The 27,094-nt window shown below is 54.2% G+C and overlaps 1 protein-coding gene across 1 annotated transcript in view; it reads left to right on the forward strand.

Annotated features, from left to right (window-relative positions):
• LOC140728034 (lysosome membrane protein 2-like) overlaps positions 1–27,094 on the forward strand; it is a 251,613-nt gene that overhangs the window by 43,477 nt on the left and 181,042 nt on the right. The gene's annotated exons all lie outside the window — the stretch shown is intronic.

Raw genomic sequence — 27,094 nt, forward strand, 5'->3', positions numbered from 1 at the left:
CTGGGAATGGCTGCACAGGGAGTGATGGATACTGGGAATGGCTACATAGGGAGTGGTGGGTACCGGGATTGGATACTCAGGGATTGATGTGTTCCGGAATTGAGTGCACATGGAGTGATGGGTGCTGGGATTGAGTACACAGGGAGTGACTGGTACCAGGATTGAGTACACAGGGAATGATGGATACCAGGATTGGGTACACCAGAAGGGGTGGGTACTGGGATTGGATACACAGGGAGAGATTGGTACCGGGATTGGGAACACAGGGAGTGATTGTTCCGGGATTGGGTACACAGGGAGTGATGGGTGTTGCGATTGGGTACACAGGGAGTGATGGAGTATTGGATTTGGGTACACAGGGAGTGATGGGTACTGGGGTTGGGTACACAGGGTGGGGTGGGTCCTGGGATTTGATGCATAAGGAGTGGTGTGCACCAGGTTTGGGTACACAGGGAGTGATGAGTACCAGGATTGGTTACACAGGGAGTAATGGGTATCGGGTACACAGGGAATGCTGGGAACTGTGTTTGGGTACACAGTGACTGATGGGTGGCGGGATTGCATTCACAGGTAGGAGTGGATAAAGGGATTGTGTACACAGGGAGTGATGGATACCGGGAATGGGTACACAGGGAATGATGGGTGCTGGGATTGGGTACACAGGCAGTGATGGGTACCACGATTGCATACACAGGGAGGGGTGGGCACCAGGATTGGGTACACGACGTGTGATGTGTTCTGGGTCTGGGTACACAGGGAGTGATGGAGTATCGGATTTGGGTACACATCAAGTGATGGGTACCAGGACAGGGTACACAGGGAGTGATGGATACCAGGATTCGGTACACAGTGTGGGGTGGGTCCCGGGATTGGGTACACAGGGAGTAATGGGTACCGGGATTGGGTACACAGGGAGAGGTTGGTACAGGGTTTGTGTACAAAGGGACTGATGGGTGCTGGGATTGGGTACACAGGGAGTGATGGGCACCATGATTGGGTTCACAGGGAGGTGTGTATAACAGGATTGGGTACACAGGGAGTAGTGGGTACCGGGATTAAGTACACAGGGAGAGGTTGGTACAGGGTTTGGGTACAAAGGGAGTGATGGATACCGGGATTGGGTACACAGGGAGAGATGTGTATCGGGATTGGGTACACAGGAAGTGGTGTGCACCAGGATTGGGTACTCAGGGACTGATGGGTGCTGGGATTGGGTACACAGGAAGGGGTGGGTACCGGGATTGGGTATACAGGGAGGGGTGGGTACCAGTATTGGATACACAGGGACTGATGGAGTATCAGATTTGGGTACACAGGGAGGAGTGGGCACCGGGATTGGGTACACAGGGAGTGATTGGTATGAGGATTGAGCACACAAGGAATGATGGATGCCAGGATTGGGTACACAGGGAGGGGTGAGTTCCTGTATTGGGTACACAGGGAGTGATTGTACCAGGATTGGGTAAACAGGGACTAATTGGGTACCGGGATTGGGTACACTGGGAGTGATGGATACCAGGATTGGGTACACAGTGAGTGGTGGTTACCAGGATTTGGTACACAGGGACTAATTGGTTTCCGGGATTGGGTACACAGGGAGTGATGGGTACCAGGACTGGGTACACAGGGAATCATGGGTACTGGGATTGGGTACACAGAGAGTGATAGGTACCAGGATTGGCTACTCAGGGAGTGATGGATAACGGGATTGGGTACACAGGGAGTAATGGGTGCTGGGATTGGTTACACAGCGAGTTATGGGTACCGGGATTGGGAACACAGGGAGTGGTTGGTACAGGGTTTGGGTACACAGGGAATGATGGGTCCCGGGTTTTGGTACACAGGGAGGGTTTAGCACTAGGAATGGGTACACAGGGAGGGGTGGGCACCAGGATTGGGTACACGGCGTGTGATGTGTTCTGGATCTGGGTACACAGGGAGTGATGGAGTATCGGATTTGGGTACACATCGAGTGATTTGGTACACAGGGTGGGGTGTGTACCGGGATTGGGTACACCGGGAGTAATGGGTGCTGGGATTGGGTACACAGGGAGTGATGGGTACTGGGACAGGGTACACAGTGATTGATGTGTGCTGGGATTGGTTACACAGGAAGGGGTAGGTACTGGGATTGGGTACACAGGGAGGGGTGGGTACCAGGATTGGGTACATAGGGAGGGATGAGTATCGGGATTGGGTACATAGGGAGTGATGGGTACCAGGATTGGGTACACAGGGAGGGGTGAGTATCGGGATTAGGTACACAGGGAGCGATGGGTCTCGGGTTTGGGTACAGAGGGAGGGATGGGCACCAGGATTGGGTACACGGGGTGTAACGTGTACTAGGACTGGGTACACATGGAGTGATGGATACCCGGATACCTAGAGTGATGGGTACTGGGGTTGAGTACACAGGGTGGGGTGGGTACCATGATTGGGTACACAGGGAGAGATGGATACTGGGATCGGATACACAGGGAGTGCTGGGTACCATGATTGGGTACACAGGGAGTGCTGGGTACCAGGATTGGGTACTCAGGGAGTGATGGGTATTGGGTACACAGCGAATGCTGGGAACTGCACTTGGGTACATAGGGACTGATGGGTTCCAGGATTGGGTACTCAGGAAGGGGTGGGTACCGGGATTGGGTACACAGGGACTGATGGATACCAGGATTTGGTACACTGGGAGTGATGAGGACCAGGATTGGGTACACAGGGAGCGATGGGTACTGGGACAGGGTACACAGGGAGTGATGGGTACTGGGTTTGGGTAGACAGGGTGGGGTGGGTCCCGGGATTTGATGCATAAGGAGTGCTGTGCACCATGATTGGGTACACAGGGAGGGGTGGGTACCATGATTGGTTACACAGGGAGTGATGGGTATCGGTTACACAGGGAATGCAGGGAACTGCGCTTGGGTACACAGAGACTGATGTGTGGTGGGATTGCGTTCACAGGTAGGAGTGGTTAACGGGATTGGGTACACAGAGAATGATGGATACCGGGATTGGGTACTCAGGGAGAGATGGGTATCGGGATTGGGTACACAGGAAATGATGGGTACCGCGATTTGGTACACAGGGACTGTTGGTTGCTGGGATTGGGTACACAGGAAGGGGTGGGTACCGGGATTCGGTACACAGGGATTGGTGGGTACCGGGATTGGGTACACAGGGACTGATGGAGTATCGGATTTGGGTACACAGGGAGGAGTGGGCACCAGGATTGGGTACACAGGGAGTGATTGGTACCAGGATGGAGCACACAGGGAATGATGGATGCCAGGATTGGTTACACAGGGAGGGGTGGGTTCCTGTATTGGGTTCACAGGGAGTGATTGTACCAGGATTTGGTACACAGGGACTAATTGGAGACCGGGATTGGGTACACAGGGAGGGGTGGGTACCCAGATTGGGTTCACAGGGGCTGATGGATACTAGGATTTGTTCCACAGGGAGTGGTGGGTTTCGGGATTGGGTACACAGGGAGTTATTGGTACCAGGACAGGGTACACAGGGAGTGATGGGTACCGGGATTGGCTACACAGGGAGTGATGGATACCGGGATTCGGTACACAGGAAGGGGTGGGTACTGGGATTGTGTACACAGGGAGGTGTGGGTACCGGGATTGGGTACACAGGGACTGATGCAGTATCGGATTTGGGTACACAGGGAGTGATGGGTACCAGGATTGGGTACACAGGGAGGGGTGAGTATCGGGATTAGGTACACAGGGAGCGATGGGTCTCGGGTTTGGGTACACTGGGACGGGTGGGGACCAGGATTGGGTACACGGGGTGTAATGTGAACTTGGACTGGGTACACATGTAGTGATGGACACCCGGATTGGGTAAACGGAGTGATGAGCACCAGGATAGGGTACACAGGGAGTGATGGGTATCAGGATTGTATACACAGGGACTGATAGGTTCTGGGATTGGGTACACAGGGAGTGATGGGTACCAGGACAGGGTACACAGGGAGTGATGGGTACCGGGATTGGCTGCACAGGAAGTGATGGGTACCGGAATTGGCTGCACAGGAAGTGATGGATACCGGGATTGGGTACACAGGGAGTAATGGGTGCTGGGATTGGTTACACAGGAAGGGGTGGGTACTGGGATTGGGTACACAGGGACTGATGGAGTATCAGATTTGGGTACACAGGGAGTGATGTGTACCATGATTGGGTACACAGGGAGGGGTGGGTACCAGGATTTGGTACACAGGGAGTTATGGATACCAGGATCGGGTACACAGGGAGTGATGGATACCAGGATTTGGTACACAGGGAGTGATGAGGACCAGGATTGGGTACACAAGAGCGATGGGTACCGGGACAGGGTACACAGGGAGTGATGGAGTATCGGATTTGGGTACACAGGGAGTGATGGGTACCAGGACAGGGTACACAGGGAGTGATGGGTACCGGGATTGGCTACACAGGGAGTGATGGATACCGGGATTCGGTACACAGGGTGGGGTGGACCGGGATTGGGTACACAGGGAGTAATGGGTGCTGGGATTGGTTACACAGGAAAGGGTGGATACTGGGACTGTGTACACAGGGAGGTGTGGGTACCGGGATTGGGTACACAGGGACTGATGCAGTATCGGATTTGGGTACACAGGGAGTGATGGGTACCGGGACAGGGTACTCAGGGAGTGATGGATACCGGGATTGGCTACACAGAGAGTGATGGATACTGGGATTGGGTATACAGGGAATGATGTGTGTTGCAATTGGGTACACAGGGAGTGATGAGTACCAGGATTGGTTACACAGGGAGTAATTGTACCAGGATTGGGTACACAGGGACTAATTGGAGACCGGGATTGTGTACACAGGGAGTGCTTGGTACCAGGATTGGGTACACGGGAGTGATGGGTTCCGGGATTGGGTACTCAGGGAGAGATGGGTATCAGGATTTCGTACACAGGGAGTGATGGGTGCTGGGATTGGGTACACAGGAAGGGGTGGGTACCTGGATTGGGTATACAGGGAGGGGTGTTTACCATGATTGGGTACACATGGAGTGACGGATACCGGGATTGGGTGTACAGGGAATGATGGGTGTTGCAATTGGGTACACAGGGAGTGATGGGTATTGGGTACACAGCAAATGCTGGGAACTGCGCTTGGGTACATAGGGACTGATGGGTTCCAGGATTGGGTACTCAGGAAGTGGTTGGTACCGGGATTGAGTACACAGGGACTGATGGGTGCTGGGATTGGGTACACAGGGACTGATGGGTGCTGGGATTGGGTACACAGGGACTGATGGGTGCCAGGAGTAGGTACAGAGGGAGTGATGGATACCGGGATCGGATGCACAGGGAGTGATGAGTACCAGGATTGGGTACCCAGTGAGTGATGGGTTTCGGGATTAGGTACACAGGGAGTGATGGGTCCCGGGTTTTGGTACACAGGGAGGGTTTAGCACTATGAATGGGTACTCAGGGAGTGATGGGTACCGGGATTGGCTACACAGGGTGGGGTGGGTCCCGGGATTGGATGCATAGGGAGTGGGGTGCACCAGGATTTGGTACACGAGGTGTGATGGGTTTCGGGATTGGGTACACAGAGAGTGATGGGTACCGGGATTGGCTACACAGGGAGTGATGGATACCGGGATTGGGTACTCAGGGAGAGATGGGTACCGGGATGGAGCACACAGGGAATGATGGATGCCAGGATTGGTTACACAGGGAGGGGTGGGTTCCTGTATTGGGTTCACAGGGAGTGATTGTACCAGGATTTGGTACACAGGGACTAATTGGAGAACGGGATTGGGTACACAGGGAGGGGTGGGTACCCAGATTGGGTTCACAGGGGCTGATGGATACTAGGATTTGTTCCACAGGGAGTGGTGGGTTTCGGGATTGGGTACACAGGGAGTTATTGGTACCAGGACAGGGTACACAGGGAGTGATGGGTACCGGGATTGGCTACACAGGGAGTGATGGATACCGGGATTCGGTACACAGGAAGGGGTGGGTACTGGGATTGTGTACACAGGGAGGTGTGGGTACCGGGATTGGGTACACAGGGACTGATGCAATATCGGATTTGGGTACACAGGGAGTGATGGGTACCCGGTCTGGGTACACAGGGATTTATTGGTACCAGTACTGGGTACACAGGGTGTGATGGGTGCTGGGATTGGGTAAATAGGGAGTGATGGATACCAGGACAGAGTACACAGTGAGTGATGAGTTCCAGGATTGGCTACACAGGGAGGGGTAAGTATTGGGATTGGCTACACAAGGAGTGATGTGTCCCAGGATTGGTTACTCAATGAGGGGTTGGTCCCGGGAATGGGTACACAGGGAGGGGTGAGTATCGGGATTGGGTACACAGGGAGTGATGGGTACCAGGATTGGGTACACAGGGAGGGGTGAGTATCGGGATTGGGTACACAGGGAGTGATGGGTACCAGGATTGAGTACACACGGAGGGGTGAGTATCGGGATTGGATACACAGGGAGTGATGGGTACCAGGATTGGGTACACAGGGAGGGGTGTGTATCAGGATTGGGTACACATGGAGTGAATGGTAGCAGGATTGGGTACACAGGGAGGGGTGAGCATCGGGATTAGGTACACAGGGAGCGATGGGTCTCGGGTTTGGGTACACTGGGACGGGTGGGCACAAGGATTGGGTTCACGGGGTGTAATGTGTACTTGGACTGGGTACACATGGAGTGATGGATACCCGGATTGGGTACACAGGGAGTGATGAGCACCAGGATAGGGTACACAGGGAGTGAATGGTACCAGGATTGGGTACATAGGGAGGGGTGAGTATCGGGATTGGGTACACAGGGAGTGATGGGTACCAGGATTGGGTACACAGGGAGGGGTGAGTATCGGGATTAGGTACACAGGGAGCGATGGGTCTCGGGTTTGGGTACACTGGGACGGGTGGGGACCAGGATTGGGTACACGGGGTGTAATGTGAACTTGGACTGGGTACACATGTAGTGATGGATACCCGGATTGGGTAAACGGAGTGATGAGCACCAGGATAGGGTACACAGGGAGTGATGGGTATCAGGATTGTATACACAGGGACTGATAGGTTCTGGGATTGGGTACACAGGGAGTGATGGGTACCAGGACAGGGTACACAGGGAGAGATGGGTACCGGGATTGGCTGCACAGGAAGTGATGGATACCGGGATTGGGTACACAGGGAGTAATGGGTGCTGGGATTGGATACACAGGGAGTGATGTGTACCGGGATAGGGTACACAGTGACTGATGGGTGCTGGGATTGGTTACAAAGGAAGGGGTGGGTACTGGGCTTGGGTACAGAGGGACTGATGGAGTATCAGATTTGGGTACACAGGGAGTGATGAGTACCAGGATTGGGTACCCAGTGAGTGATGGGTTTCGGGATTAGGTACACAGGGAATGATGGGTCCCGGGTTTTGGTACACAGGGAGGGTTTAGCACTATGAATGGGTACTCAGGGAGTGATGGGTACCGGGATTGGCTACACAGGGAAGTGATGGATACCGGGATTGGGTACTCAGGGAGTGATGGGTACCGAGATTGGGTACACAGTGAACGATGGGTGTTGCGATTGGGTACACAGGGAGTGATGAGGACCAGGATTGGTTACACAGGGAGTGATGGGTATCGGGATTGGGTACAGAGGGAGTGATCGGTACCAGGATTGGGTAGTCAGGGAGAGATGGGTATCAGGATTGGGTATACCGGGAATGATGGATACCACGATTTGGTACGCAGGGACTGATGGGTCCTGGGATTGGGTACACAGGAAGAGATGGGTCTCGGGTTTGGGTACACATGGAGGGGTGGGTACTGGGATTGGGTACACAGGGAGTGATGGGTACCGGGATTGGGTAAACAGGGAGTGATGGGTACCAGGATTGGGTACAGAGGGAGTGATGGGTACCAGGATTAGGTACAGAGGGAGTGATGGGTACTGGGATTGGGGACACAGGGAGGGGCGGGTATCGGGATTGGGTACACAGGGAGGGTTGGGTACCGGGATTGGGTACACAGGGAGTGATTGTACTGGGGATTAGTTACACAGGGAGTGATGGGTATTGGGTACACAGCAAATGCTGGGAACTGCGCTTGGGTACATAGGGACTGATGGGTTCCAGGATTGGCTACACAGGGAGTGGTGGGTATCCGGATTGGGTACACAGGGAGTGGTGGGTACCGGGATTGGGTAAACAGGGAGGGGTGAATATCGGGATTGGTTCCACAGGTAGGGGTGGGTATCGGGATTGGGTACACTGGGAGTAATTTGTACCGAGATTGGGTACACAGGGAGTGTTGGGTACCCGGTCTGGGTACACAGGGAGTTATTGGTACCAGTACTGGGTACACAGGGTGTGATGGGTGCTGGGATTGGGTAAATAGGGAGGATGGATACCAGGACAGGGTACACAGTGAGTGATGAGTTCCAGGATTGGCCACACAGGGAGGGGTAAGTATTGGGATTGGCTACACAAGGAGTGATGTGTCCCGGGATTGGTTACTCAGTGAGTGGTTGGTCCCGGGAATGGGTACACAGGGAGGGGTGAGTATCGGGATTGGGTACACAGGGAGTGATGGGTACCAGGATTGGGTACACAGGGAGGGGTGAGTATCGGGATTGGGTACATAGGGAGTGATGGGTACCAGGATTGGGTACACACGGAGGGGTGAGTATCGGGATTGGATACACAGGGAGTGATGGGTACCAGGATTGGGTACACAGGGACGGGTGTGTATCGGGATTGGGTACACAGGGAGTGAATGGTACCAGGATTGGGTACATAGGGAGGGGTGAGTATCGGGATTGTGTACACAGGGAATGATGGGTACCAGGATTGGGTACACGGGGTGTAATGTGTACTTGGACTGGGTACACATGGAGTGATGGATACCTGGATTGGGTACACAGGGAGTGATGAGCACCAGGATAGGGTACACAGGGCGTGATGGGGATCAGGATTGGATACACAGGGACTGATAGGTGCTGGGATTGGGTACACAGGGTGTGATGTGTACCGGGACTGGGTACACGGACTGTGATGTGTACCGGGTCTGGGTACACAGGGAGTAATGGGTGCTGGGATTGGTTACACAGGGAGTGATTGGTACCAGGACAGGGTACACATCGAGTGATGGGTACCAGTACAGGGTACACAGGGAGTGATGGGTACCTGGACAGGGTTCACAGGGAGTGATGCGTACCGGGATTGGCTGCACAGGAAGTGATGGATACCGGGATTCGGTACACAGGGTGGGGTGTGTACCGGGATTGGGTACACAGGGAGTAATGGGTGCTGGGATTGGATACACAGGGAGTGATGTGTACCGGGACAGGGTACACAGTGACTGATGGGTGCTGGGATTGGTTACACAGGAAGGAGTGGGTACTGGGATTGGGTACACAGGGAGGTGTGGGTACCGGGATTGGGTACACAGGGACTGATGGAGTATCAGATTTGGGTACACAGGGAGTGATGTGTACCATGATTGGCTACACAGGGAGGGGTGGGTACCAGGATTGGATACACAGGGAGTTATGGATACCAGGATCGGGTACACAGGGAGTGATGGATACCAGGATTTGGTACACAGGGAGTGATGAGGACCAGGATTGGGTACACAAGAGCGATGGGTACCGGGACAGGGTACACAGGGAGTGATGGAGTATCGGATTTGGTACACAGGGTGTGATGAGGACCAGGATTGGGTACACAGGGAGCGATGGGTACCAGGACAGGGTACACAGGGAGTGATGGAGTATCGGATTTGGGTACACAGGGAGTGATGGGTACTGGGACAGGGTACACAGGAAGTGATGGGTACTGGGGTTGGGTACACAGGGTGGGGTGGGTCCCATGATTGGGTACACAGGGAGTGATGAGTACCAGGATTGGTTACACAGGGAGTGATGGGTATCGGTTACACAGGGAATGCTGGGAACTGCGCTTGGGTACACAGAGACTGATGTGTGGTGGGATTGAGTTCACAGGTAGGAGTGGTTAATGGGATTGCGTACACAGAGAATGATGGATACCGGGATTGGGTACTCAGGGAGAGATGGGTATCGGGATTGGGTACACAGGGACTGATGGAGTATCGGATTTGGGTACACAGGGAGGAGTGGGCACCGGGATTGGGTACACAGGGAGTGATTGGTACCAGGATTGAGCACACAGGGAATGATGGATGCCAGGATTGGTTACACAGGGAGGGGTAGGTTCCTGTATTGGGTACACAGGGAGTGATTGTACCAGGATTTGGTACACAGGGACTAATTTGTGACCGGGATTGGGTACACAGGGAGGGGTGGGTACCCAGATTGGGTTCACAGGGACTGATGGATACTAGGATTGGGTACACAGGGAGTGTTGGGTACCGGGATTTGTTCCACAGGGAGTGGTGGGTATCGGGATTGGCTACACAGGGAGTTATTGGTACCAGGACAGGGTACACAGGGTGGGGTGGACCGGGATTGGGTACACAGGGAGTAATGGGTGCTGGGATTGGTTACACAGGAAGGGGTGGGTACTGGGATTGTGTACACAGGGAGGTGTGGGTACTGGGATTGGGTACACAGGGAGTTATTGGTACCAGGACAGGGTACACAGGGAGTGATGGGTACCGGGATTGGCTACACAGGGAGTGATGGATACCGGGATTCGGTACACAGGAAGGGGTGGGTACTGGGATTGTGTACACAGGGAGGTGTGGGTACCGGGATTGGGTACACAGGGACTGATGCAGTATCGGATTTGGGTACACAGGGAGTGATGGGTACCCGGTCTGGGTACACAGGGATTTATTGGTACCAGTACTGGGTACACAGGGTGTGATGGGTGCTGGGATTGGGTAAATAGGGAGTGATGGATACCAGGACAGAGTATACAGTGAGTGATGAGTTCCAGGATTGGCTACACAGGGAGGGGTAAGTATTGGGATTGGCTACACAAGGAGTGATGTGTCCCAGGATTGGTTACTCAATGAGGGGTTGGTCCCGGGAATGGGTACACAGGGAGGGGTGAGTATCGGGATTGGGTACACAGGGAGTGATGGGTACCAGGATTGGGTATACAGGGAGGGGTGAGTATCGGGATTGGGTACACATGGAGTGATGGATACCAGGATTGAGTACACACGGAGTGATGAGCACCAGGATAGGGTACACAGGGAGTGAATGGTACCAGGATTGGGTACATAGGGAGGGGTGAGTATCGGGATTGGGTACACAGGGAGTGATGGGTACCAGGATTGGGTACACAGGGAGGGGTGAGTATCGGGATTAGGTACACAGGGAGCGATGGGTCTCGGGTTTGGGTACACTGGGACGGGTGGGGACCAGGATTGGGTACACGGGGTGTAATGTGAACTTGGACTGGGTACACATGTAGTGATGGATACCCGGATTGGGTAAACGGAGTGATGAGCACCAGGATAGGGTACACAGGGCGTGATGGGTATCAGGATTGTATACACAGGGACTGATAGGTTCTGGGATTGGGTACACAGGGAGTGATGGGTACCAGGACAGGGTACACAGGGAGTGATGGGTACCGGGATTGGCTGCACAGGAAGTGATGGATACCGGGATTGGGTACACAGGGAGTAATGGGTGCTGGGATTGGATACACAGGGAGTGATGTGTACCGGGACAGGGTACACAGTGACTGATGGGTGCTGGGATTGGTTACAAAGGAAGGGGTGGGTACTGGGCTTGGGTACAGAGGGACTGATGGAGTATCAGATTTGGGTACACAGGGAGTGATGGGTCCCGGGATCGGATGCACAGGGAGTGATGAGTACCAGGATTGGGTACCCAGTGAGTGATGGGTTTCGGGATTAGGTACACAGGGAGTGATGGGTCCCGGGTTTTGGTACACAGGGAGGGTTTAGCACTATGAATGGGTACTCAGGGAGTGATGGGTACCAGGATTGGGTACACACGGAGGGGTGAGTATCGGGATTGGATACACAGGGAGTGATGGGTACCAGGATTGGGTACACAGGGAGGGGTGAGTATCGGGATTGGGTACATAGGGAGTGATGGGTACCAGGATTGGGTACACACGGAGGGGTGAGTATCGGGATTGGATACACAGGGAGTGATGGGTACCAGGATTGGGTACACAGGGACGGGTGTGTATCGGGATTGGGTACACAGGGAGTGAATGGTACCAGGATTGGGTACATAGGGAGGGGTGAGTATCGGGATTGTGTACACAGGGAATGATGGGTACCAGGATTGGGTACACGGGGTGTAATGTGTACTTGGACTGGGTACACATGGAGTGATGGATACCTGGATTGGGTACACAGGGAGTGATGAGCACCAGGATAGGGTACACAGGGCGTGATGGGGATCAGGATTGGATACACAGGGACTGATAGGTGCTGGGATTGGGTACACAGGGTGTGATGTGTACCGGGACTGGGTACACGGACTGTGATGTGTACCGGGTCTGGGTACACAGGGAGTAATGGGTGCTGGGATTGGTTACACAGGGAGTGATTGGTACCAGGACAGGGTACACATCGAGTGATGGGTACCAGTACAGGGTACACAGGGAGTGATGGGTACCTGGACAGGGTTCACAGGGAGTGATGCGTACCGGGATTGGCTGCACAGGAAGTGATGGATACCGGGATTCGGTACACAGGGTGGGGTGTGTACCGGGATTGGGTACACAGGGAGTAATGGGTGCTGGGATTGGATACACAGGGAGTGATGTGTACCGGGACAGGGTACACAGTGACTGATGGGTGCTGGGATTGGTTACACAGGAAGGGGTGGGTACTGGGATTGTGTACACAGGGAGGTGTGGGTACTGGGATTGGGTACACAGGGAGTTATTGGTACCAGGACAGGGTACACAGGGAGTGATGGGTACCGGGATTGGCTACACAGGGAGTGATGGATACCGGGATTCGGTACACAGGAAGGGGTGGGTACTGGGATTGTGTACACAGGGAGGTGTGGGTACCGGGATTGGGTACACAGGGACTGATGCAGTATCGGATTTGGGTACACAGGGAGTGATGGGTACCCGGTCTGGGTACACAGGGATTTATTGGTACCAGTACTGGGTACACAGGGTGTGATGGGTGCTGGGATTGGGTAAATAGGGAGTGATGGATACCAGGACAGAGTATACAGTGAGTGATGAGTTCCAGGATTGGCTACACAGGGAGGGGTAAGTATTGGGATTGGCTACACAAGGAGTGATGTGTCCCAGGATTGGTTACTCAATGAGGGGTTGGTCCCGGGAATGGGTACACAGGGAGGGGTGAGTATCGGGATTGGGTACACAGGGAGTGATGGGTACCAGGATTGGGTACACAGGGAGGGGTGAGTATCGGGATTGGGTACACATGGAGTGATGGATACCAGGATTGAGTACACACGGAGTGATGAGCACCAGGATAGGGTACACAGGGAGTGAATGGTACCAGGATTGGGTACATAGGGAGGGGTGAGTATCGGGATTGGGTACACAGGGAGTGATGGGTACCAGGATTGGGTACACAGGGAGGGGTGAGTATCGGGATTAGGTACACAGGGAGCGATGGGTCTCGGGTTTGGGTACACTGGGACGGGTGGGGACCAGGATTGGGTACACGGGGTGTAATGTGAACTTGGACTGGGTACACATGTAGTGATGGATACCCGGATTGGGTAAACGGAGTGATGAGCACCAGGATAGGGTACACAGGGCGTGATGGGTATCAGGATTGTATACACAGGGACTGATAGGTTCTGGGATTGGGTACACAGGGAGTGATGGGTACCAGGACAGGGTACACAGGGAGTGATGGGTACCGGGATTGGCTGCACAGGAAGTGATGGATACCGGGATTGGGTACACAGGGAGTAATGGGTGCTGGGATTGGATACACAGGGAGTGATGTGTACCGGGACAGGGTACACAGTGACTGATGGGTGCTGGGATTGGTTACAAAGGAAGGGGTGGGTACTGGGCTTGGGTACAGAGGGACTGATGGAGTATCAGATTTGGGTACACAGGGAGTGATGGGTCCCGGGATCGGATGCACAGGGAGTGATGAGTACCAGGATTGGGTACCCAGTGAGTGATGGGTTTCGGGATTAGGTACACAGGGAGTGATGGGTCCCGGGTTTTGGTACACAGGGAGGGTTTAGCACTATGAATGGGTACTCAGGGAGTGATGGGTACCGGGATTGGCTACACAGGGTGGGGTGGGTCCCGGGATTGGATGCATAGGGAGTGGGGCGCACCAGGATTTGGTACACGAGGTGTGATGGGTTCCGGGATTGGGTACACAGAGAGTGATGGGTACCGGGATTGGCTACACAGGGAGTGATGGATACCGGGATTGGGTACTCAGGGAGAGATGGGTACCGGGATTGGGTACACAGTGAACGATGGGTGTTGCGATTGGATACACAGGGAGTGATGAGGACCAGGATTGGGTACACAGGGAGTGATGGGTATCGGGATTGGGTACAGAGGGAGTGATCGGTACCAGGATTGGGTAGTCAGGGAGAGATGGGTATCAGGATTGGGTATACCGGGAATGATGGATACCACGATTTGGTACGCAGGGACTGATGGGTCCTGGGATTGGGTACACAGGAAGAGATGGGTCTCGGGTTTGGGTACACATGGAGGGGTGGGTACTGGGATTGGGTACACAGGGAGTGATGGGTACCGGGATTGGGTAAACAGGGAGTGATGGGTACCAGGATTGGGTACAGAGGGAGTGATGGGTACCAGGATTAGGTACAGAGGGAGTGATGGGTACTGGGATTGGGGACACAGGGAGGGGCGGGTATCGGGATTGGGTACACAGGGAGGGTTGGGTACCGGGATTGGGTACACAGGGAGTGATTGTACTGGGGATTAGTTACACAGGGAGTGATGGGTATTGGGTACACAGCAAATGCTGGGAACTGCGCTTGGGTACATAGGGACTGATGGGTTCCAGGATTGGCTACACAGGGAGTGGTGGGTATCCGGATTGGGTACACAGGGAGTGGTGGGTACCGGGATTGGGTAAACAGGGAGGGGTGAATATCGGGATTGGTTCCACAGGTAGGGGTGGGTATCGGGATTGGGTACACTGGGAGTAATTTGTACCGAGATTGCGTACACAGGGAGTGTTGGGTACCCGGTCTGGGTACACAGGGAGTTATTGGTACCAGTACTGGGTACACAGGGTGTGATGGGTGCTGGGATTGGGTAAATAGGGAGGATGGATACCAGGACAGGGTACACAGTGAGTGATGAGTTCCAGGATTGGCCACACAGGGAGGGGTAAGTATTGGGATTGGCTACACAAGGAGTGATGTGTCCCGCGATTGGTTACTCAGTGAGGGGTTGGTCCCGGGAATGGGTACACAGGGAGGGGTGAGTATCAGGATTGGGTACACAGGGAGTGATGGGTACCAGGATTGGGTACACAGGGAGGGGTGAGTATCGGGATTGGGTACATAGGGAGTGATGGGTACCAGGATTGGGTACACACGGAGGGGTGAGTATCGGGATTGGATACACAGGGAGTGATGGGTACCAGGATTGGGTACACAGGGACGGGTGTGTATCGGGATTGGGTACACAGGGAGTGAATGGTACCAGGATTGGGTACATAGGGAGGGGTGAGTATCGGGATTGTGTACACAGGGAATGATGGGTACCAGGATTGGGTACACGGGGTGTAATGTGTACTTGGACTGGGTACACATGGAGTGATGGATACCTGGATTGGGTACACAGGGAGTGATGAGCACCAGGATAGGGTACACAGGGCGTGATGGGGATCAGGATTGGATACACAGGGACTGATAGGTGCTGGGATTGGGTACACAGGGTGTGATGTGTACCGGGACTGGGTACACGGACTGTGATGTGTACCGGGTCTGGGTACACAGGGAGTAATGGGTGCTGGGATTGGTTACACAGGGAGTGATTGGTACCAGGACAGGGTACACATCGAGTGATGGGTACCAGTACAGGGTACACAGGGAGTGATGGGTACCTGGACAGGGTTCACAGGGAGTGATGCGTACCGGGATTGGCTGCACAGGAAGTGATGGATACCGGGATTCGGTACACAGGGTGGGGTGTGTACCGGGATTGGGTACACAGGGAGTAATGGGTGCTGGGATTGGATACACAGGGAGTGATGTGTACCGGGACAGGGTACACAGTGACTGATGGGTGCTGGGATTGGTTACACAGGAAGGAGTGGGTACTGGGATTGGGTACACAGGGAGGTGTGGGTACCGGGATTGGGTACACAGGGACTGATGGAGTATCAGATTTGGGTACACAGGGAGTGATGTGTACCATGATTGGCTACACAGGGAGGGGTGGGTACCAGGATTGGGTACACAGGGAGTTATGGATACCAGGATCGGGTACACAGGGAGTGATGGATACCAGGATTTGGTACACAGGGAGTGATGAGGACCAGGATTGGGTACACAAGAGCGATGGGTACCGGGACAGGGTACACAGGGAGTGATGGAGTATCGGATTTGGTACACAGGGTGTGATGAGGACCAGGATTGGGTACACAGGGAGCGATGGGTACCAGGACAGGGTACACAGGGAGTGATGGAGTATCGGATTTGGGTACACAGGGAGTGATGGGTACTGGGACAGGGTACACAGGGAGTGATGGGTACTGGGGTTGGGTACACAGGGTGGGGTGGGTCCCATGATTGGGTACACAGGGAGTGATGAGTACCAGGATTGGTTACACAGGGAGTGATGGGTATCGGTTACACAGGGAATGCTGGGAACTGCGCTTGGGTACACAGAGACTGATGTGTGGTGGGATTGAGTTCACAGGTAGGAGTGGTTAATGGGATTGCGTACACAGAGAATGATGGATACCGGGATTGGGGACACAGGGAGGGGCGGGTATCGGGATTGGGTACACAGGGAGGGTTGGGTACCGGGATTGGGTACACAGGGAGTGATTGTACTGGGGATTAGTTACACAGGGAGTGATGGGTATTGGGTACACAGCAAATGCTGGGAACTGCGCTTGGGTACATAGGGACTGATGGGTTCCAGGATTGGCTACACAGGGAGTGGTGGGTATCCGGATTGGGTACACAGGGAGTGGTGGGTACCGGGATTGGGTAAACAGGGAGGGGTGAATATCGGGATTGGTTCCACAGGTAGGGGTGGTTATCGGGATTGGGTACACTGGGAGTAATTTGTACCGAGATTGGGTACACAGGGAGTGTTGGGTACCCGGTCTGGGTACACAGGGAGTTATTGGTACCAGTACTGGGTACACAGGGTGTGATGAGTGCTGGGATTGGGTAAATAGGGAGGATGGATACCAGGACAGGGTACACAGTGAGTGATGAGTTCCAGGATTGGCCACACAGGGAGGGGTAAGTATTGGGATTGGCTACACAAGGAGTGATGTGTCCCGGGATTGGTTACTCAGTGAGGGGTTGGTCCCGGGAATGGGTACACAGGGAGGGGTGAGTATCGGGATTGGGTACACAGGGAGTGATGGGTACCAGGATTGGGTACACAGGGAGGGGTGAGTATCGGGATTGGGTACATAGGGAGTGATGGGTACCAGGATTGGGTACACACGGAGGGGTGAGTATCGGGATTGGATACACAGGGAGTGATGGGTACCAGGATTGGGTACATAGGGAGGGGTGAGTATCGGGATTGGGTACACAGGGAATGATGGGTACCAGGATTGGGTACACGGGGTGTAATGTGTACTTGGACTGGGTACACATGGAGTGATGGATACCTGGATTGGGTACACAGGGAGTGATGAGCACCAGGATAGGGTACACAGGGCGTGATGGGGATCAGGATTGGATACACAGGGACTGATAGGTGCTGGGATTGGGTACACAGGGTGTGATGTGTACCCGGACTGGGTACACGGACTGTGATGTGTACCGGGTCTGGGTACACAGGGAGTAATGGGTGCTGGGATTGGTTACACAGGGAGTGATTGGTACCAGGACAGGGTACACATCGAGTGATGGGTACCAGTACAGGGTACACAGGGAGTGATGGGTACCTGGACAGGGTTCACAGGGAGTGATGCGTACCGGGATTGGCTGCACAGGAAGTGATGGATACCGGGATTCGGTACACAGGGTGGGGTGTGTACCGGGATTGGGTACACAGGGAGTAATGGGTGCTGGGATTGGATACACAGGGAGTGATGTGTACCAGGACAGGGTACACATCGAGTGATGGGTACCAGTACAGGGTACACAGGGAGTGATGGGTACCTGGACAGGGTTCACAGGGAGTGATGCGTACCGGGATTGGCTGCACAGGAAGTGATGGATACCGGGATTCGGTACACAGGGTGGGGTGTGTACCGGGATTGGGTATACAGGGAGTAATGGGTGCTGGGATTGGATACACAGGGAGTGATGTGTACCGGGACAGGGTACACAGTGACTGATGGGTGCTGGGATTGGTTACACAGGAAGGAGTGGGTACTGGGATTGGGTACACAGGGAGGTGTGGGTACCGGGATTGGGTACACAGGGACTGATGGAGTATCAGATTTGGGTACACAGGGAGTGATGTGTACCATGATTGGCTTCACAGGGAGGGGTGGGTACCAGGATTGGGTACACAGGGAGTTATGGATACCAGGATCGGGTACACAGGGAGTGATGGATACCAGGATTTGGTACACAGGGAGTGATGAGGACCAGGATTGGGTACACAAGAGCGATGGGTACCGGGACAGGGTACACAGGGAGTGATGGAGTATCGGATTTGGTACACAGGGTGTGATGAGGACCAGGATTGGATACACAGGGAGCGATGGGTACCAGGACAGGGTACACAGGGAGTGATGGAGTATCGGATTTGGGTACACAGGGAGTGATGGGTACTGGGACAGGGTACACAGGGAGTGATGGGTACTGGGGTTGGGTACACAGGGTGGGGTGGGTCCCATGATTGGGTACACAGGGAGTGATGAGTACCAGGATTGGTTACACAGGGAGTGATGGGTATCGGTTACACAGGGAATGCTGGGAACTGCGCTTGGGTACACAGAGACTGATGTGTGGTGGGATTGAGTTCACAGGTAGGAGTGGTTAATGGGATTGCGTACACAGAGAATGATGGATACCGGGATTGGGTACTCAGGGAGAGATGGGTATCGGGATTGGGTACACAGGGACTGATGGAGTATCAGATTTGGGTACACAGGGAGGAGTGGGCACCGGGATTGGGTACACAGGGAGTGATTGGTACCAGGATTGAGCACACAGGGAATGATGGATGCCAGGATTGGTTACACAGGGAGGGGTAGGTTCCTGTATTGGGTACACAGGGAGTGATTGTACCAGGATTTGGTACACAGGGACTAATTTGTGACCGGGATTGGGTACACAGGGAGGGGTGGGTACCCAGATTGGGTTCACAGGGACTGATGGATACTAAGATTGGGTACACAGGGAGTGTTGGGTACCGGGATTTGTTCCACAGGGAGTGGTGGGTATCGGGATTGGCTACACAGGGAGTTATTGGTACCAGGACAGGGTACACAGGGTGGGGTGGACCGGGATTGGGTACACAGGGAGTAATGGGTGCTGGGATTGGTTACACAGGAAGGGGTGGGTACTGGGATTGTGTACACAGGGAGGTGTGGGTACTGGGATTGGGTACACAGGGACTGATGCAGTATCGGATTTGGGTACACAGGGAGTGATGGGTACCCGGTCTGGGTACACAGGGAGTTATTGGTACCAGTACTGGGTACACAGGGTGTGATGGGTGCTGGGATTGGGTAAATAGGGAGTGATGGATACCAGGACAGAGTACACAGTGAGTGATGAGTTCCAGGATTGGCTACACAGGGAGGGGTAAGTATTGGGATTGGCTACACAAGGAGTGATGTGTCCCGGGATTGGTTACTCAATGAGGGGTTGGTCCCGGGAATGGGTACACAGGGAGGGGTGAGTATCGGGATTGGGTACACAGGGAGTGATGGGTACCAGGATTGGGTACACAGGGAGGGGTGTGTATCGGGATTGGGTACACATGGAGTGAATGGTAGCAGGATTGGGTACACAGGGAGGGGTGAGCATCGGGATTAGGTACACAGGGAGCGATGGGTCTCGGGTTTGGGTACACAGGGACGGGTGGGCACCAGGATTGGGTTCACGGGTGTAATGTGTACTTGGACTGGGTACACATGGAGTGATGGATACCCGGATTGGGTAAACAGGGAGTGATGAGCACCAGGATAGGGTACACAGGGAGTGATGGGTATCAGGATTGGATACACAGGGACTGATAGATGCTGGGATTGGGTACACTGGGTGTGATGTGTACCGGGTCTGGGTACACGGGCTGTGATGTGTACCGGGACTGGGTACACAGGGAGTAATGGGTTCCAGGACAGGGTACACATCGAGTGATGGGTACCAGGACAGGGTACACAGGGAGTGATGGATACCGGGATTGGGTACACAGGGAGTAATGGGTGCTGGGATTGGATACACAAGGAGTGATGTGTACCGGGACAGGGTACACAGTGACTGATGGGTGCTGGGATTGGTTACACAGGAAGGGGTGGGTACTGGGCTTGGGTACACAGGGAGGTGTGGGTACCGGGATTGGGTACACAGGGACTGATGGAGTATCAGATTTGGGTACACAGGGAGTGATGTGTACCATGATTGGCTACACAGGGAGGGGTGGGTACCAGGATTTGGTACACAGGGAGTTATGGATACCAGGATCGGGTACACAGGGAGTGATGGATACCAGGATTTGGTACACAGGGAGTGATGAGGACCAGGATTGGGTACACAAGAGCGATGGGTACCGGGACAGGGTACACAGGGAGTGATGGAGTATCTGATTTGGGTACACAGGGAGTGATGGGTACCGGGATTGGCTACACAGGGAGTGATGGATATCGGGATTGGGTACACAGGGTGGGGTGGACCGGGACAGGGTACACAGGGAGTGATGGATACCGGGATTGGCTACACAGAGAGTGATGGATACTGGGATTGGGTATACAGGGAATGATGGGTGTTGCAATTGGGTACACAGGGAGTGATGAGTACCAGGATTGGTTACACAGGGAGTAATTGTACCAGGATTGGGTACACAGGGACTAATTGGAGACCGGGATTGTGTACACAGGGAGTGCTTGGTACCAGGATTGGGTACACGGGAGTGATGGGTTCTGGGATTGGGTACTCAGGGAGAGATGGGTATCAGGATTTGGTACACAGGGACTGATGGGTGCTGGGATTGGGTACACAGGAAGGGGTGGGTACCTGGATTGGGTATACAGGGAGGGGTGTTTACCGTGATTGGGTACACATGGAGTGACGGATACCGGGATTGGGTATACAGGGAATGATGGGTGTTGCAATTGGGTACACAGGGAGAGATGGGTATTGGGTACACAGCGAATGCTGGGAACTGCGCTTGGGTACATAGGGACTGATGGGTTCCAGGATTGGGTACTCAGGAAGGGGTGGGTACCGGGATTGGGTACACAGGGACTGATGGGTGCTGGGATTGGGTACACAGGGACTGATGGGTGCCAGGAGTAGGTACAGAGGGAGTGATGGATACCGGGATCGGATGCACAGGGAGTGATGAGTACCAGGATTGGGTACCCAGTGAGTGATGGGTTTCGGGATTAGGTACACAGGGAATGATGGGTCCCGGGTTTTGGTACACAGGGAGGGTTTAGCACTATGAATGGGTACTCAGGGAGTGATGGGTACCGGGATTGGCTACACAGGGTGGGGTGGGTCCCGGGATTGGATGCATAGGGAGTGGGGTGCACCAGGATTTGGTACACGAGGTGTGATGGGTTTCGGGATTGGGTACACAGAGAGTGATGGGTACCGGGATTGGCTACACAGGGAGTGATGGATACCGGGATTGGGTACTCAGGGAGAGATGGGTACCGGGATTGGGTACACAGTGAACGATGGGTGTTGCGATTGGGTACACAGGGAGTGATGGGTATCGGGATTGGGTACAGAGGGAGTGATCGGTACCAGGATTGGGTAGTCAGGGAGAGATGGGTATCAGGATTGGGTATACCGGGAATGATGGATACCACGATTTGGTACGCAGGGACTGATGGGTCCTGGGATTGGGTACACAGGAAGTGATGGGTCTCGGGTTTGGGTACACATGGAGGGGTGGGTACCAGGATTGGGTACACAGGGAGTGATTGTTCCAGGATTTGGTACAGAGGGAGTGATGGGTACCAGGATTAGGTACAGAGGGAGTGATGGGTACTGGGATTGGGGACACAGGGAGGGGCGGGTATCGGGATTGGGTACACAGGGAGGGTTGGGTACCGGGATTGGGTACACAGGGAGTGATGGGTATTGGGTACACAGCAAATGCTGGGAACTGCGCTTGGGTACATAGGGACTGATGGGTTCCAGGATTGGCTACACAGGGAGTGGTGGGTATCCGGATTGGGTACACAGGGAGTGGTGGGTACCGGGATTGGGTAAACAGGGAGGGGTGAATATCGGGATTGGTTCCACAGGTAGGGGTGGGTATCGGGATTGGGTACACTGGGAGCAATTTGTACCGAGATTGGGTACACAGGGAGTGTTGGGTACCCAGTCTGGGTACACAGGGAGTTATTGGTACCAGTACTGGGTACACAGGGTGTGATGGGTGCTGGGATTGGGTAAATAGGGAGGATGGATACCAGGACAGGGTACACAGTGAGTGATGAGTTCCAGGATTGGCCACACAGGGAGGGGTAAGTATTGGGATTGGCTACACAAGGAGTGATGTGTCCCGGGATTGGTTACTCAGTGAGGGGTTGGTCCCGGGAATGGGTACACAGGGAGGGGTGAGTATCGGGATTGGGTACACAGGGAGTGATGGGTACCAGGATTGGGTACACAGGGAGGGGTGAGTATCGGGATTGGGTACATAGGGAGTGATGGGTACCAGGATTGGGTACACACGGAGGGGTGAGTATCGGGATTGGATACACAGGGAGTGATGGGTACCAGGATTGGGTACACAGGGAGGGGTGTGTATCGGGATTGGGTACACAGGGAGTGAATGGTACCAGGATTGGGTACATAGGGAGGGGTGAGTATCGGGATTGGGTACACAGGGAGTGATGGGTACCAGGATTGGGTACACGGGGTGTAATGTGTACTTGGACTGGGTACACATGGAGTGATGGATACCCGGATTGGGTACACAGGGAGTGATGAGCACCAGGATAGGGTACACAGGGAGTGATGGGGATCAGGATTGGATACACAGGGACTGATAGGTGCTGGGATTGGGTACACAGGGAGTGATGTGTACCATGATTGGGTACACAGGGAGTTATGGATACCAGGATCGGGTACACAGGGAGTGATGGATACCAGGATTTGGTACACAGGGAGTGATGAGGACCAGGATTGGGTACACAAGAGCGATGGGTACCGGGACAGGGTACACAGGGAGTGATGGAGTATCGGATTTGGTACACAGGGTGTGATGAGGACCAGGATTGGGTACACAGGGAGCGATGGGTACCAGGAGAGGGTACACAGGGAGTGATGGAGTATCGGATTTGGGTACACAGGGAGTGATGGGTACTGGGACAGGGTACACAGGGAGTGATGGGTACTGGGGTTGGGTACACAGGGTGGGGTGGGTCCCATGATTGGGTACACAGGGAGTGATGAGTATCAGGATTGGTTACACAGGGAGTGATGGGTATCGGTTACACAGGGAATGCTGGGAACTGCGCTTGGGTACACAGAGACTGATGTGTGGTGGGATTGAGTTCACAGGTAGGAGTGGTTAATGGGATTGCGTACACAGAGAATGATGGATACCGGGATTGGGGACACAGGGAGGGGCGGTTATCGGGATTGGGTACACAGGGAGGGTTGGGTACCGGGATTGGGTACACAGGGAGTGATTGTACTGGGGATTAGTTACACAGGGAGTGATGGGTATTGGGTACACAGCAAATGCTGGGAACTGCGCTTGGGTACATAGGGACTGATGGGTTCCAGGATTGGCTACACAGGGAGTGGTGGGTATCCGGATTGGGTACACAGGGAGTGGTGGGTACCGGGATTGGGTAAACAGGGAGGGGTGAATATCGGGATTGGTTCCACAGGTAGGGGTGGTTATCGGGATTGGGTACACTGGGAGTAATTTGTACCGAGATTGGGTACACAGGGAGTGTTGGGTACCCGGTCTGGGTACACAGGGAGTTATTGGTACCAGTACTGGGTACACAGGGTGTGATGAGTGCTGGGATTGGGTAAATAGGGAGGATGGATACCAGGACAGGGTACACAGTGAGTGATGAGTTCCAGGATTGGCCACACAGGGAGGGGTAAGTATTGGGATTGGCTACACAAGGAGTGATGTGTCCCGGGATTGGTTACTCAGTGAGGGGTTGGTCCCGGGAATGGGTACACAGGGAGGGGTGAGTATCGGGATTGGGTACACAGGGAGTGATGGGTACCAGGATTGGGTACACAGGGAGGGGTGAGTATCGGGATTGGGTACATAGGGAGTGATGGGTACCAGGATTGGGTACACACGGAGGGGTGAGTATCGGGATTGGATACACAGGGAGTGATGGGTACCAGGATTGGGTACATAGGGAGGGGTGAGTATCGGGATTGGGTACACAGGGAATGATGGGTACCAGGATTGGGTACACGGGGTGTAATGTGTACTTGGACTGGGTACACATGGAGTGATGGATACCTGGATTGGGTACACAGGGAGTGATGAGCACCAGGATAGGGTACACAGGGCGTGATGGGGATCAGGATTGGATACACAGGGACTGATAGGTGCTGGGATTGGGTACACAGGGTGTGATGTGTACCGGGACTGGGTACACGGACTGTGATGTGTACCGGGTCTGGGTACACAGGGAGTAATGGGTGCTGGGATTGGTTACACAGGGAGTGATTGGTACCAGGACAGGGTACACATCGAGTGATGGGTACCAGTACAGGGTACACAGGGAGTGATGGGTACCTGGACAGGGTTCACAGGGAGTGATGCGTACCGGGATTGGCTGCACAGGAAGTGATGGATACCGGGATTCGGTACACAGGGTGGGGTGTGTACCGGGATTGGGTACACAGGGAGTAATGGGTGCTGGGATTGGATACACAGGGAGTGATGTGTACCAGGACAGGGTACACATCGAGTGATGGGTACCAGTACAGGGTACACAGGGAGTGATGGGTACCTGGACGGGGTTCACAGGGAGTGATGCGTACCGGGATTGGCTGCACAGGAAGTGATGGATACCGGGATTCGGTACACAGGGTGGGGTGTGTACCGGGATTGGGTATACAGGGAGTAATGGGTGCTGGGATTGGATACACAGGGAGTGATGTGTACCGGGACAGGGTACACAGTGACTGATGGGTGCTGGGATTGGTTACACAGGAAGGAGTGGGTACTGGGATTGGGTACACAGGGAGGTGTGGGTACCGGGATTGGGTACACAGGGACTGATGGAGTATCAGATTTGGGTACACAGGGAGTGATGTGTACCATGATTGGCTTCACAGGGAGGGGTGGGTACCAGGATTGGGTACACAGGGAGTTATGGATACCAGGATCGGGTACACAGGGAGTGATGGATACCAGGATTTGGTACACAGGGAGTGATGAGGACCAGGATTGGGTACACAAGAGCGATGGGTACCGGGACAGGGTACACAGGGAGTGATGGAGTATCGGATTTGGTACACAGGGTGTGATGAGGACCAGGATTGGGTACACAGGGAGCGATGGGTACCAGGACAGGGTACACAGGGAGTGATGGAGTATCGGATTTGGGTACACAGGGAGTGATGGGTACTGGGACAGGGTACACAGGGAGTGATGGGTACTGGGGTTGGGTACACAGGGTGGGGTGGGTCCCATGATTGGGTACACAGGGAGTGATGAGTACCAGGATTGGTTACACAGGGAGTGATGGGTATCGGTTACACAGGGAATGCTGGGAACTGCGCTTGGGTACACAGAGACTGATGTGTGGTGGGATTGAGTTCACAGGTAGGAGTGGTTAATGGGATTGCGTACACAGAGAATGATGGATACCGGGATTGGGTACTCAGGGAGAGATGGGTATCGGGATTGGGTACACAGGGACTGATGGAGTATCAGATTTGGGTACACAGGGAGGAGTGGGCACCGGGATTGGGTACACAGGGAGTGATTGGTACCAGGATTGAGCACACAGGGAATGATGGATGCCAGGATTGGTTACACAGGGAGGGGTAGGTTCCTGTATTGGGTACACAGGGAGTGATTGTACCAGGATTTGGTACACAGGGACTAATTTGTGACCGGGATTGGGTACACAGGGAGGGGTGGGTACCCAGATTGGGTTCACAGGGACTGATGGATACTAAGATTGGGTACACAGGGAGTGTTGGGTACCGGGATTTGTTCCACAGGGAGTGGTGGGTATCGGGATTGGCTACACAGGGAGTTATTGGTACCAGGACAGGGTACACAGGGTGGGGTGGACCGGGATTGGGTACACAGGGAGTAATGGGTGCTGGGATTGGTTACACAGGAAGGGGTGGGTACTGGGATTGTGTACACAGGGAGGTGTGGGTACTGGGATTGGGTACACAGGGACTGATGCAGTATCGGATTTGGGTACACAGGGAGTGATGGGTACCCGGTCTGGGTACACAGGGAGTTATTGGTACCAGTACTGGGTACACAGGGTGTGATGGGTGCTGGGATTGGGTAAATAGGGAGTGATGGATACCAGGACAGAGTACACAGTGAGTGATGAGTTCCAGGATTGGCTACACAGGGAGGGGTAAGTATTGGGATTGGCTACACAAGGAGTGATGTGTCCCGGGATTGGTTACTCAATGAGGGGTTGGTCCCGGGAATGGGTACACAGGGAGGGGTGAGTATCGGGATTGGGTACACAGGGAGTGATGGGTACCAGGATTGGGTACACAGGGAGGGGTGAGTATCGGGATTGGGTACACAGGGAGTGATGGGTACCAGGATTGAGTACACACGGAGGGGTGAGTATCGGGATTGGATACACAG

The sequence above is a fragment of the Hemitrygon akajei genome, chromosome 5 (genome assembly GCF_048418815.1).
Source record: "Hemitrygon akajei chromosome 5, sHemAka1.3, whole genome shotgun sequence".
NCBI lineage: Eukaryota > Metazoa > Chordata > Chondrichthyes > Myliobatiformes > Dasyatidae > Hemitrygon > Hemitrygon akajei.